This window comes from Crocuta crocuta, unplaced genomic scaffold (assembly GCF_008692635.1).
Source record: "Crocuta crocuta isolate KB4526 unplaced genomic scaffold, BGI_CrCroc_1.0 scaffold223, whole genome shotgun sequence".
Taxonomy (NCBI): domain Eukaryota; kingdom Metazoa; phylum Chordata; class Mammalia; order Carnivora; family Hyaenidae; genus Crocuta; species Crocuta crocuta.
Window position 1 is genome coordinate 3,426,848 of NW_027529426.1, and position 14,232 is coordinate 3,441,079.

Genomic DNA, 14,232 nt, shown 5'->3' on the forward strand with positions numbered 1-14,232 from the left:
CTGGAGAGCAAGACAAGATCTGTGTCCTAGAGGTGCTCAAGGAGTGCCAATTTGAAAAGCTAATATTTAAGCTGAGACCTACAGCCGTGGTTCTCAGTCCTGGCTAAAAATCAGAATCATCTGAGAAGCTTGTTAAGAATGCCAGTACCTAGGTTGCACCCCTGAGGATTCTAGTTTAATTTGTCTCATTTGGAGTCTGGGTATTTTTTTTTTAAATAAATTTTTTTTTATTTATTTCTAGGAGAGAGAGAGAGAGAGAGACAGCATGAGCAGGGGAGGGTCAGAGAGAGAGGGAGATACAGACTCTGAAATTGGCTCCAGGCTCCGAGCTGGCAGTCAGCACAGAGCCCAACACGGGGCTCGAACCCACGAACCGTGAGATCATGACCCAAGCGAAAGTCGGACACTTAACCGACTAAGCCACCCAGGCGCCCCTGGAGCCCGGGTATTAATAAGACACCACACACACACACACACACACACACACACATACCCTCGATCATTCTAATGTGCCACCACTGTTCTAATGATGAGAAAGAGGGATGTGGAGAGAGGAGAAGGAAGGACATTCCAAGCAGAGGTAATTTATATGTGCAAAGTCCCTGAGGTAGGAAAGAGTTTGCCACGTTCAAGGGAGTGGAAGTGAATTAATATGTCTAGTGTGCAGCAGTGGCAGGAATAAACTGCAAGATGGACATTCTCAGAGAGGAACACACAATCACTAAGCCCATAAGAGACTCTTAACATGAACGCAAATGTCAATTTTTTAATGTGCACTGAGAACTCAATCTGCCAAGTGAGATCCTTCAGCTCTCTGATGAGCATATTATCTCCTTCTAGAAAATTCTCTGTGAAAAGCCAGATCACCATCATGATATTATTAGGTCAGTAGAACATATAGCTTGTGGATACCTTATTTATTTATCTCTGATTTTGTTCATCGAAAGATTTAGAGCAGCTTGTAAGGATACATATACTTAGCAGGATAAAGCCAACTGAAAATGAGAAATGAAAAGATGAGGCCAAGAGAAATGAAGACAAAGATTCTAAAACCAAGTTGATACAGAAAATATATGCCATGTGGCTCTCAGCTTTTAAGCAACCCACATGAAGTGACAAATTCTTCCACGTGAAAAAATTGAGTGCTCCTCAATAAAAATACCTATATTTCTGAGACTAAGGAGAAACATGGCCCCCGAATTCTCATAGGACATCTCATAAGACACCATCCTTATGTTAAACACAGCCAGCGACAAGTTTTGCAAGGTGGTTCCTTACGTTGCTTCTCAACGTAGGCTGATTTCATTTCTTGAAAGACTTGACTAAAAGCAACCCCAGGGTGCAAGTAGGGGAGGGTGTGCCGGAAGGGGGTGGTTAATACAGGGTGCACTATCCTGGGGTGCTGCTATGAGGTGCCAAATTAGTGCAGAGATGAAGACCAATTTCAGATGTTCTTCAGAAAGTTGGGGATAGAAGAGTCTTCTCATGCAAGCTTCTAAAAGATTTGGGGTGGCAATGACTTCGAAATTGGTCATGCTTCCAGCAAGAGACCTAGGGGTTTTCTGCGTCCCAATTTCCCTTGAGAAAGTGGAGGAGTCGGGCAGGGACAGTGGCCTGCATGGACAGCCCCCCTCCACCTGCAGTAGAGGGTGAGGCAAGGCTCTGCCCTTTGAGACACAAAGCAAGAGGTGCCACAAGCATGAGGCCTCGGGCCTTGTGCGTTTCTCCACCAAAGGCACACATACTCCCAGGGTCAGGCTACGTGGGGTGTGTCAAGGGTCCAACCACTCCCACCGCATCCTGGACGTTGGTGGGAAGGGCTTGCTGGGTCAGACTGCAAGACCGCCCTTTCCCGCTTGACTCCCTGGCTGGGCCCTCTTCTGCTGATGGACTGGCTTGCCCCGTGTGTATAATTTGTCATTTCCGGTGTTCTCGTCTAGGCTTTGTGCTTCCTCCTGTTCCTGACGTGAGAAACAGCTTCTCCTAATGTCTCTTCCACACCTCCAATCTTCACATGGAGTTTAATCCAATGGTGTTTTCGTGGGGAGGGTGGGAGGGGGTTGGGGAGAGCTATCTCACTTTCTTCCTTTCCTGGAAACCTCTCTTTTTGGTTCTAGCTCAGTCTCTTTCTGTCTCTTTCTTCCCCTCATTCTGTTAATAGACAGGAATAATGTTGAGGGGCAGAAGCAAATGACTTAAAATACGCATATATACCACACAGGCACAGACACACACACATCCAAACCTCTCAGGTCACCAGTCACTACAAAGTCCGGCTTTGAGCCTGAGGTGGGGGAAATCCTGGGGAATTCAGCTATGGGTATGGGGTTCCTCGTAGGGAACAGACTCTTATTATAAGCCATATTCCGGGAACCCACCTCCCATAAGCTTCCATACCACCCATGTTGACACTGCCAGAGCCCCCACCAAACAGTCTTATAAACATGGCTTGGCCGGGGCGCCTGGGTGGCTTAGTCGGTTAAGCGTCCGACGTTCGCTTAGGTCATGATCTCACGGTTCGTGGGTTCGAGCCCCGCGTCGGGCTCTGTGCTGACTGCCAGCTCAGATCCTGGAGCCTGTTTCAGAGTCTGTCACTCCCTCTCTCTCTGACCCTCCCCTGCTCACGCTGTCTCTCTCTCTCCTAGAAATAAATAAAACATTTTAAAAAAATTAAAAAACAACAAATACAAAAACACGGCTTGGCCTTGTTCCCTGGTGTTTCTTGGGCACTGAATAGTCACGCAAGAACCATTTGCTGAATGACAGATTGATTCTCTCATCTAATCCTCATGATGACTCTAGGTGACAAACATTTCAAAATATGTTTTACAATATGTACCCAAGGAGACCTCAGCTGGTTAAAAGAAACCCTATGGCCTACGAAAAGGAAAAGAAAGTTTTACCCCATCCAACTGCCCTGGCCCTTCATGCCACTGTCTCCCAGGGGAGAGAGCTGGGCCGCTGCGGAGAGGGAGATGCAGCCGATCCCCCAGGCCACAGGTCCATTTTTTTTTCTCTTGGGAACCCCTCCTCTGAGATTCCCAGGCAAACACAACCCACTTAAGGTCAAGACTTGCTTTCCCCAAACACCTTCATTTGAAATACCCTCTGATATGGCAGAAGAACAGCTTATTTTCGCTTTAACAGTCTCCTAAGAACAAGGGCCTCTTTTATTGAAAATCTTTAAATAATAGGACAACTGTCTGTATGCCCTGAACTTGGGCATAAGTAGTATCCTTGTCCGTTGCAAACACGCTTTGCCATTTATTCCCAAGAGAATTCTTAATGACAGTGGTAATCGTAATGTATAGTAAAATCTTGGAAATCTTTCAATATCAATCATTTACTAAATTATTTTTGCCCCCCCTTCTTCTGACTATTAGCTTATTAACTGAGATGATTTAGATTTAATGGGTAGCTTTTAATGTTTACACAGACCTCATCTGTGATATGCCATCTAATAAGATAAAATATTTCAGTGCATTCTGAAGGTGGAAAATAGGTACTAAAACCTTGTCTGAATGCTTTGAAACCCAGGGCATTGGTCATACTGTAATTATTCTTACCCCGCTCCCCACTGCATGATAACTGTATTAAATCAAAACACGTATCCTTCTGACTGAGAGATTTCATGATGGAGATTGCAAAATGTTAGCCCTCCATAAGAGAAAGAGCTTAATTCTGATGTATAACTCATCAGTGTAAAATACATTCATGGAAAATACCCTTTAAGATTCTACATATTAAAATATCTTAGAAACGCCACAGGCTAGAATCAGATGAACAGTTTCTTCCGTACACATTTTAACTCATTATGACAACAGCCGCCCTAACCAGATAAGAATATCATTTCAAACATCTTCTAGCTTCTCTCTTATTTTGCCATAACCATAAAGACTGTCATTTCCCCCACTGTTCTTCCCAGCATCTATCTTCTCTTTAACTGTTTTAACGTAACATGCTACTTTTTGTGTTAGTAAATAGTAGGTTCTCCGGATTCTCAACTGTCATTTTTATCCTGGTCTGTTTGCCCTGTGTAACTGTGTTTATCTAGCAAACATGTACATCCTGGTTCTCTTTTATTGCAAAGCCATAATTCATAACAACGCAGGATCTTGTTGCAGAAGATGATAGTACGCAAAGTAATCATTCAAGCTGTGGCTCTAAAGTTAGGGTACTTTTTTTTTTAAACTGTTGGAACAGAGCCAATGTAGTCAAATAACCATTATCCTGCAAAGCAGTCACTTAGTAGTTGATGCACTTTTCCAACATTGCAGGCATTAGTCAAAGTGCTTTTAGAAACTTTTTTACAATGTCCTCCTGACATGGTTTAACAAACTACAAAACAAAACCAGAATCACTACACTCTGTTCACAACCTGTTTCTAACTCCAAATATAATCTGGCGTGGTCACCCACCTTATCCACTGGATGTTGCTCCAAAGGCTGTCTCCCAAAATCGAATCCACTCGAAAAGGACAAAGATTTGCTAGCATTGAAGAAACTTAAAAGACTATGCCTTGGGCAGGCTCAGAGCAAATCCAGAAGAGGAGCTCGAGACATGATGTAAGAGCAGAATCTTTGGGGCAAGTGCATAAACTCTCATGGGACCCCTGCAAGGAGCACAGCATTCATTCTGATGCAGAAATTCTGGTTTCCTTAAAAAAGAGGAAGAAGAAGGCCATCACTGCTTCTTCTCACATTCATATTTTACTCGTTGCCTTGATAGGGATCTTCAGTTTGGGCACAAACATCACAGAGTAACTGCAACTCAGCACACCTGCTCGGAGCGGGGGTTGCAAACGTTTCAGTTATAAAGCAGAGAGTAGTGAGTGCTAACTTGCCATCTCTTCAAAATAACAGATCTGCACAGTTCTGGGGGGAACAGGCTGAAGTCTGTACCCAAAGGCAATCTGAAATTTGGGGGAAAGTATACATTCGAATTAAGACAAAGCAAGATTCAAACACCATCTCTATTTAATTGCAAGGACACAGCCCTAGTCTTCCCATCTGGAAAATAGGTATAATAATAACTATCTTGGAAGAATTTTGTAAAAAAAAAAAAAGGCTGCAAAGTCCTTGAAATACAGTAGACGCCAATTAATATGATGGCTATTATTAGCCACGCCTGTTTTGGACTTTTGCCTTCTGGAATTATTTTCTTCCATCTCTATCCTACTCTTCGAGCAACAAGTATTAAATTTCATAATTTGAGAAGCTTTGCCAGTGCCCAAATGCTGGCTGAATAAAGTCATACAAGCTTACACATCATGGATAGGATCCTAATATCATGTGTTCATTGTCTCGGCCGTTTAAAAGGATCTAGAATTTTTTAAAAGTAATCTCTGCTCCCAATGTGGGGCTTGAACCCACAACCCCAAGATCGAGTCACATGCTCTACCAACTGAGCCAGCCAGGTGCCCCAAGGATGTAGAAATTTTAAAATCAAAGTTGTTAATGGTACTTTATTTTTTATTTTGTAATCAAAACAACCACGGAATCTTCAGACATGCCTTCTAAGGTCCTCTGTTCATACACTACACTGTTCATTCAGCTAAGATAAGGGAAATTTTTCCTTTCTTATCTCATTCAACAAATATTTATTGAACACTAGCTGTTATATTCACTAAGCACTGTGTTAGGCCATCAGAAGACAGCAGGGAACAAAAAGAATCACAAAAACAAAATTGCCTGCCCTCAGGAGTTTGCATCTACTGGAGAGAGATGCAATGATCATAATTTAGTAATATCGTGTGTTACAGTGTGTTAATTACTAACAAGAAAAATAAAGCAGAAAAGAGGGATAGAAAGCTTGGACGAGATGCATAATCAAATAGGAAGGTTAAGAAAGTCCTCGGTGAGAAGGAGAGGGAGCCATAGTCTGTTTTTTAAAACATCCAATAGTGATTTTAATGTTTAATGGTCCTTAACATCAGCATACCTCCGCAGGTTTAATGAGACTTTGCCTTCTGCTCACCCTGGGAGACTTGCTTCTTCCTGTGCCTGCATTGGGAAGGGGGAGCTGACTGCCCAGGGGGGAATTGGGGGTGCTCGCCTCTCGGCCCTTACCCTCCACTTGCCTTCTTCTCCACCTTTCTGCCCTGAGTCTCTTCTCTGAATCCTTGTAAGTCATTTCGTGATGGACCACTCACATCTAGAAAGAAATATGACCAAAGCTAAATACCTCGTGGAAAAATCCAGTTTTCAAAAAATGAGCCTTTTAAGACAGTGTCACAGTGCCTTGTCCTCCGGCTTGCTATTCTCTGCCCCCATAATCTTTTTAACCAACTCATAATAATAATAACCTAATAATGAGTCACACTGAACTACCATTTATTGAGCATTTAACATGTGCCAGTTAAGTACTTTATATAAATAAATAAATATATATATATATACATATATATATATATTTTTTTTTTTACTTAATCATCCCAACAAGTCTGAGGTACGTACCATTGTTATCCCTGGTTGCAGAGGAGGAAACCAAGGCACAGAAAGCTTAAGTATCTGGTTCAAGATTGCCCAGGCAATGGCCTGGATTGGCAGGCCTAGAATGGAATGGCCTGATTCCATAAACCATTTTTGCAATGGTAGCCAGTTGAATTTTGCCACTGTCTTTAGTACCATTATCTACAGGATACAGCTATATCATTTAAATGTTAGTTATTAGGAAGGTCTCCCATACCAGGCAGTATCCCAGTTTCCCAGCCTATTTGCCTGAATTCCACATGGCTTATTGAAGAAGATTTATTTTCAAAAGTTGTCATTATTCTCATCAAGAAAAAAAAAATATTTTCCTTTGCCCTCTCCCTGTGCCTTGTGCTTTTAAAAAATGGGTGTTTCTTTTGTCTTTTTTTCTAAGATGCCTCTCGTTTCCTCTTAGTGTATAGGCATGAATTTTAGACGTATTCACTTTTAGATACTGTTTGCATTAGCTCTTACCACTATACACGTAGGCCAGAGGAATTTCAGCCACTACTGAATAGTGCTACGGACAATGTGAAGGACAAGTGTAGAAATGGCTTCATATGCACTACTGAATAAAGTTCTGGAAGCTGTTAACAGGTATATGCTGATTTATAGAAGAGTCATGTTACTGTCTTCTGAAAGTTACACAAAACTAGAATTAATATGGTTTATCAGTTCATAATTTGACCAGGTGGTTCTCTCTAATGAATAAAATGCATCTTATAGGAACAAAAAACAAACACAAGGAATTCAGGGTGTGTTATGGGTTGAAAATAAAATGACCAGTGGTATTTTAATTACATATAGCAGTTTAAAATTTTGTTTGCACAATGCCTAGTTTGTATGTAGAATTTGGCTTTAGATGAATGTAGTTTCATGCTTTTCTTTTTGTTTTAATAATTAAGAATTTGAGAATTATGTTTGTTACATAATTCTATGTACACATTGGGGCACCTGGGTGGTTCAGTTGGTGAGCCTCTGACTCTTGACTTCGGCTTGGGTCATGATCCCAAGGTCGTGGGATCAAGCCTCACTTCCAGCTCCACACTGAGCATGGAGTCTGCTTGGGATTTTCTCTCTCAATCGCTCTCTCTTTCTCTCTCTCTTTCTCTCTCTCTGTCTCTCTCTCTCTCTCTGCCTCTCTCCCCTGCTTATGCTCTCTCTCTAAAATAAAATTTTAAAAAAAGATTCCATTCACACATTAAGAATGGTTGAAAAAAATCATCTGGGGACCTCCTTAACCTCACCAAAAAGTAGCATATTCCTTAAACTGGTATTTACTTCAATTAAAAATGTTATATTTGATTTGTTAGCAAATCTGGAATAATTTGGCCAGAGCTTTGGGAAGCCAGATTCAGACTAACATATTCTTGCTTCCTTACCAATTAACTTCTTGTCTTAGAAATATCCGCTGCTCAAATGATAAATGTTGAGTCCACTAAGCGAAATTGTGAATTCCATTCGCTTTACTACTGATGCAACGTTCATGGACAGAACAAACACAAAACAGCTGTGTGAATGTTTGTACTTATTTATAAAATGCAATTAGGTCCATAGATTTAAAACTAAACGAACAAAGAACATCATGTCCTCCAACTGAGGCTTGACACCAGTTGGCATTGCTTATCAGGAAAAATAGTTATGAGAACAACGAAAGAGACAGGTGTTGGCACTAGAGGCAACAAATTTCTTCTGGAAGGTACTGATTTCATTTCTTTCCTACTAGTGGCTCTGTCTGCATAGGCAGGCAATTTCAGGTCACTATAAATCAAAAACCACGTAATGATATGGGAAGGGGCCCACAATATGCTGTTCAGTGAAAAAAGTACAATACAAAACTTGAATTTGAATTCAACTATTATAGACACACCTACAAGTGTTAATAGAGGTAATTTCTGGGTGACAGGACACAAGTGATTTTTATGTTTTCCTTTTTCCTTTTCTGTATATCCCAAATTTTCTATATTTATGTACATACTTACATAAACCAGATAAAAAATATTGCGGTTGTTTTTATCTGCATTGAGCAAGTCTACCTAACTTTTCTCCATAAAAACCTTGTCACTGCTTCAGCTGCAATGTGTTTTGCATAATAACCAGTGATTTTATAGCAGTTGATTCTCAGAGGACAATTACTGAACCACAGCTGAACCTTGCAAAGTCATCTTCCTCATCACTCAGACTCTACAGGGTCACGCTTAGATGATTCCAACCAGATGCAAATTCCATTTCCATGTAGTCTCCAAAAACAAGGGATTTCAGAGGTTTTTACATGAAAGCTCTTAGATGTTCTGTCTTAAATTTCCTTTAAAATGGAAATCATGGCTGGGAAAGATATCCTAAGCTATCAAGTAGCTTTATCTTCTCATGGGAAAGATAAAGGCATACTCAGAAGTAAAAAAGTGAGGTTTCCGGGAAACTTACGCAGTGTCTGAGCTCAAAAAGAAAGAGGTAGTGGGAAATGCTTGATGCTTTATTAGAGGAAAACATGTTTGTGACAAGTGCAGTCAACGATTACAAAAGTGAGTTTCAAATTAAACTTGCTGCTTTCTTCTTATTATTAGTATTATTACCTAAATTATTATGGCTGTGCAGTTTTTTAATCATTTAGGAGAAAAGGGAGTAATTCTGTAAATTCTCCTTAATGAACAGTTTCTGTTTAAACAATACTGAAAACTATACATAAAATTTCAAGATTAATCATAAACACCTATTTTTACTTTTTTAACCACATAAACCTTTTAAAAAGTAAAATTTCTATTAAAAGTTTCATGGTAAAAATTTTAAGTTTTCATGTGTTTATCAAAAACAAATGGTTTACACCAAAATGTTAACATGATTTCTTTTCTCTGGATGATTGGATTATAAAGGATTTTATCTTCTCCTTTTTTACCTGTCTACATATTTTTTAAATTTTATCATAGGAGTACTTACTGATTTTATTATAAGAAGAATCAAATATTATTATAAAATTTTAAAAATGGTTTCTATAATTTTGAGCAAACCTATCTCTATAGGTATGTCTATGGTATTTTTTTCCTATGGTGTTTATAATTCAAAATACAAAATAGGATTGTTTTTGTTCTCTGTAATTCCTTTCTTTTAAATTAATCTTATAAATATAAAATAATGACGTTGTTTTTAATGCTTTGGAAGGAAACATTAAGTTACTAAATTTTCTTTTAACTTTGAATTTTTATCTTTGAATATTTTTGAATATTTACAATTTACAAAATACTTGTATGTATATTATCATTTTTGATCCTCAAAAGATCACTGTAAAATAGCAGAAACCAATATTATTATTTTTCTCACAACCTCATTTTGTATGTAACTGAAGCTCAGAAAGGTTAAGCAACTTATATAAAGCCACATGGCCAGTGAGTGAGAGAACTCTCTAGATCAATTAATTTCTATAGCACTATCTCTGAATGGTGAAATTGAAGACAATTTTTTCACTTATTTAATAAGTCTTTAATTTTCTTGTACTCTGCAAATTTTTAACAATCAGGGTTAATTCTATAATCAGAAAATTAAACTTACAAGCTGTTGCTAATAAAGTAATATAAACATATAGTTTATTCTCTTTAATGATTGTCAAATGGAATTGGTTTCACTTCAGTTTTTTCTTTGCAGCAAAGTTTTTATTTAAAAAAAAAGGCAGATGTGGTTTCAATGTAAAAAAAAAATAAAGTGATGGGAAATCACAGCACTGTGTTCTGAGGGCTTGGCTCTCTATTCTAGCGCATTTAGCAATATGGGGCAAGTTTTGAGAATGTTACCTGAAAAACCATGTCTGTGGCTTTCCTTGTCTCCACAACAAGTCCCAGTGTTAACTGTTAACTTGGATGCCTACCTGCCCAATACTAGTCTCTCTTCCTTGCTAAAAGAACCTCTATTTGGGGATGGGCAAAATGTCCCAAATCAAGGGATGATCCATAATTTCTGTCAAAGACAATAAAAGAGAATCTTTTGGTTCCTCGCTTCCCAGCTTCCCTTCATCTCTGGGCAGCCATGTGACCCAGTTCTACCCAATAAAATATTTGGGAAAGACTTCTTGAGTGTTCCTGGGCAAGATGTTCCTTATAAGTTAAATCATGGAGACATGGTCAGAAAGCACCTGCCTTCCTTTCATGCTCTGGGTGTTGTCATAGGAGAATATTCTGTTCTGAGAGCTACAGCAGCCGCCTTAGGACAAGTAGGAAAGCTATTAAAACTACAGAGACCAGGGGCACCTGGGGGGCTCAGTCGATTAAGCGTCCGACTTCAGCTCAGGTCATGATCTCACGGTTGTGGGTTTGAGCTCCGTGTCGGGCTCTGTGCTGACAGCTGAGAGCCTGGTACTTCTGATTCTGTGTCTCCCCCTCTCTCTCTGTCCCTTCCTGCCTCACTCTCTGTCTCAAAAATAAGTAAACATTTTTAAAAATTAAAAAAAAACTATAGAGACCAGAACATTGTTGACCCACTCACCACCTCTTAATTTTTAGTCTGTGAGAAAATTATCTGCCTACCTTATCTAAGCCAGTTTGTTATTCTAATACTTGCAATTGAATGTCTTCTAAAATGATGTAGTAACACGTAACAAAAATTTGAAGTTGAAGCTATCAACATCTTACAAAATGTAAAAGAAATGAGCGAATACCAATCTAAATGGCCCAGAGTGTAACGTGTCATACAGAAATGGTTAGGTAGACACTATATTATATGTCAAATACATCTCAATAAAGCTGGAAAATAAAAAGAAATGGTTAGATTACTTTACTGGGATATTATACAGTTACTTTAAAATAATATTTAGGAAGACAGTGTGGCTATATGAGATGCTCATAGCCTAGGATTATGCGAAAATGTTTAAAAAGGCAAAACAACTTGGGGTTATAGATGCACGATGATTCCAACAATGTTTTCAAGGACTGTGAGGAAATAAACCCAAACCATTAACAGGAATTGTCTTAAAGGGGATAGGAGTGGCAATAAGCTGTTTTTATCTGTTCCTCTGTTTTCTAAATATTGAACTTCATAGGTTACAATATTTACATTAAAAAATATTAAATAAAGTAACTCACATACACATGCAATATAACTCCTTGGAAGAACTAATATCAAACATAAGAATATACTTGGCTCCCCATTGCCAGACTCAAACTTCCCAGCCTTACTTTCAAAGCCTTTCCAGACATGGCTCCTGCTTACTGTGCTAGCCACGTGCCTCACTACGTGTCCAGTTCCAGCCACACTGAACACTCCTGCGCGCCTCTGTGTCTTCTTGCCTCAGCCTGAAAAGCCTTTCCTTGTGTGCAAGATAAACATTGATTTGTGCCAAGACTGCTGGTTACTCCCCAAATCCCTTTCCTGAGGAATAGAAAATAATTTTCAGCTGAGCACACTGCAGTCCAGGATAAAGGCTATATGTCCCAGCTTTCCTTTCGACTGTATATAGTCCTATGGCTTTGTCCTGGCTACTGAGGTGTGGGCAGCCTTTAGGCAACCTCCAGGTATGTCCTTAGTAGGAAAAGGTACTCCCTTCTCTGTCCTTTCCTTCTTAGATACTGAAGTTTGAACAGCCAACTTGGACCATGAGATGAAAGCCATGAGTTGAACTTGGAGGAAGAAGATAGAAGGAACCTGGGCCCCTGATGATCGTGTCGCTGCCACACCAGCCCTGGAGAGCCTACCTCTGGGTTTCATCTGCACAGAAGAGTCGGACTCCTATCTTGCACACCCACTATGGTTTTAGGGTTTTCCGTCACACACAATTTAAACTAATGTTAATTGATACATTAACTTATGAGACAAGCTAGTGGCAAAAATGGTTTTAGAAGAGGGATGACAACACTATCACTGAATTTCTATCCAGAAAAAATGAACAGAAATTTGGGAACTTGGGGCTGGCGTGCAAAGGAAAACAGAAAGGCTGAAGAAGAGCGAAGGGGCTTTGCAATATGGTAAGAAGCCAGAGCCACCAATGACTATTTGGGGAGGAGATGGGAGCTAAGATTTGACCAAAGTTGTAGGAACAAAAATAATTAAATATTAAGTCACCTATTGTACCCTACCACAATGTAATTCCCTGATGTTACAAAATCCCCAGTAAAAATCTAATATACACAATACCCTGGCATGAGCAGGTTTTTTGGAAAATCAAGGAAAAAGGGTCAAGGCAGAGTAAAACAATAGCATAAGTGAAACACCAGAAGGCTGTACATTCCATGGAAGCTGAAAACAGAGCTTATAATAAGCAAAAGCTCCCCCAAATCCCTAGAAAAGTGGGTAGAAATGCTGTATTTCCCACTCAATATGGAACAATTTTTAGAACCAATATTGTACATATATTAGCATGTTTTAATGCTATATATATATATATTTTGCATACCATTTTTCTTTATGCCAGAAATAGAGTCATGCTAGACATATTGTTTTGCAACTTACCTTTTTTTTTAATGTTTTATTTATTTCTGAGAGAGAGAGACAGACAGCATGAACAGGGGAGGGTCAGAGAAAGAGGGAGCTACAGAATCTGAAACAGGCTCCAGGCTCTGAGCTAGCTGTCAGCACAGAGCCCGACGCGGAGCTCGAACCCACAAAGCGTGAGATCATGACCTGAGCCGAAGTCGGACGCGCAACCGACTGAGCCACCCAGGCGCCCCAACTTACTTTTGTTTTAACCAGTCAATATGCCTGGGACATCTTTCCAAGTAAATTAACTTTGTCCTTTAAGAAACAGTGTAGTATTCCATCATATGGAAGCACCAAAATTAATTTAGTCCATATTGATGTAAATCTACCTTTTTGGTATTGTAAATACCAATTTGGTATTGCAAATTGGTATTTATACTTGTGTAAAACAATGTAACACTTGAATGCAATTGTGCATTAGCAATTCAATATCCCTGGAATGACAGGAAGAGACTTTGCAAAGTTTTGGAGTAGATATATTTTTTATTGTGGTAGCTCTTACCACATTGCATTCCAGAGAAGTCTCCTAGTCTCCAGAGGCACTCCTGTATGGGTGCCTATTTGCCTGTACACTCACCACGCTAGATGTTATACATCTTTTTCCTTTTTGTCAGCTGAAAGTGGTATCATGCTAATCAGTGGATTTAACATCTTTTCACATATTTACTGGTCATCTGTATTGTTTTCCTGAAGTGCAGATTTATATCTTGCACCTCTTTTTTTCTATTAAATTGTTCATTTTTCTCATGCAGATTTAGAAAAATGTTTATATGTTAAAGAGATCAATAATTGGTCTTATATATTTAACAAAAATATCTCTTGGTCTGTCATTTGTCTTTTATCTATGTTGTCTTTTGCCATGCCCAAGGTTTTAATTTTGGAAATTACTTAGACTTTGCCACTCCAAAATGTAAACAACATTTTCCTTTATTCTATGAGTTATTCTATCAAAATTATATGGAAATGATGTAATAATTACAAGTGCAATCTCTAGCACCAAACTTCCTGCATTTAAATCTTTTTTTTTTTTAATATTTTTATTTATTTCTACGAGAGAGAGAGACAGCGTGAGCAGGGGAGGGTCAGAGAGAGAGGGAGTCACAGACTGAAACAGGCTCCAGGCTCTGAGCTGGCAGTCGGCACAGAGCCCGACGCGGGGCTCGAACCCACGAACCGCGAGATCATGACCTAAGCGAAAGCCGGACGCTTAACCGACTAAGCCACCCAGGCGCCCCTGCATTTAAATCTTAATTACGCTGTGTAACTTCAGGAAAGCTGTTTAACTTCTAAGTGCCTTGGTTTCCTC

General features: G+C 39.4%; 1 protein-coding gene across 1 annotated transcript in view; it reads right to left on the bottom strand.

Annotated features, from left to right (window-relative positions):
- The window catches only part of RHOH (ras homolog family member H), a 47,387-nt gene extending 42,713 nt beyond the window's left edge, over positions 1-4,674 (bottom strand). The window contains exon 1 of the mRNA XM_077758860.1: positions 4,419-4,674. The gene's annotated coding sequence lies outside the window, so the exon portion shown is untranslated. The remainder of the gene's footprint in view (positions 1-4,418) is intronic.
- Positions 4,675-14,232: the final 9,558 nt, after the last annotated feature.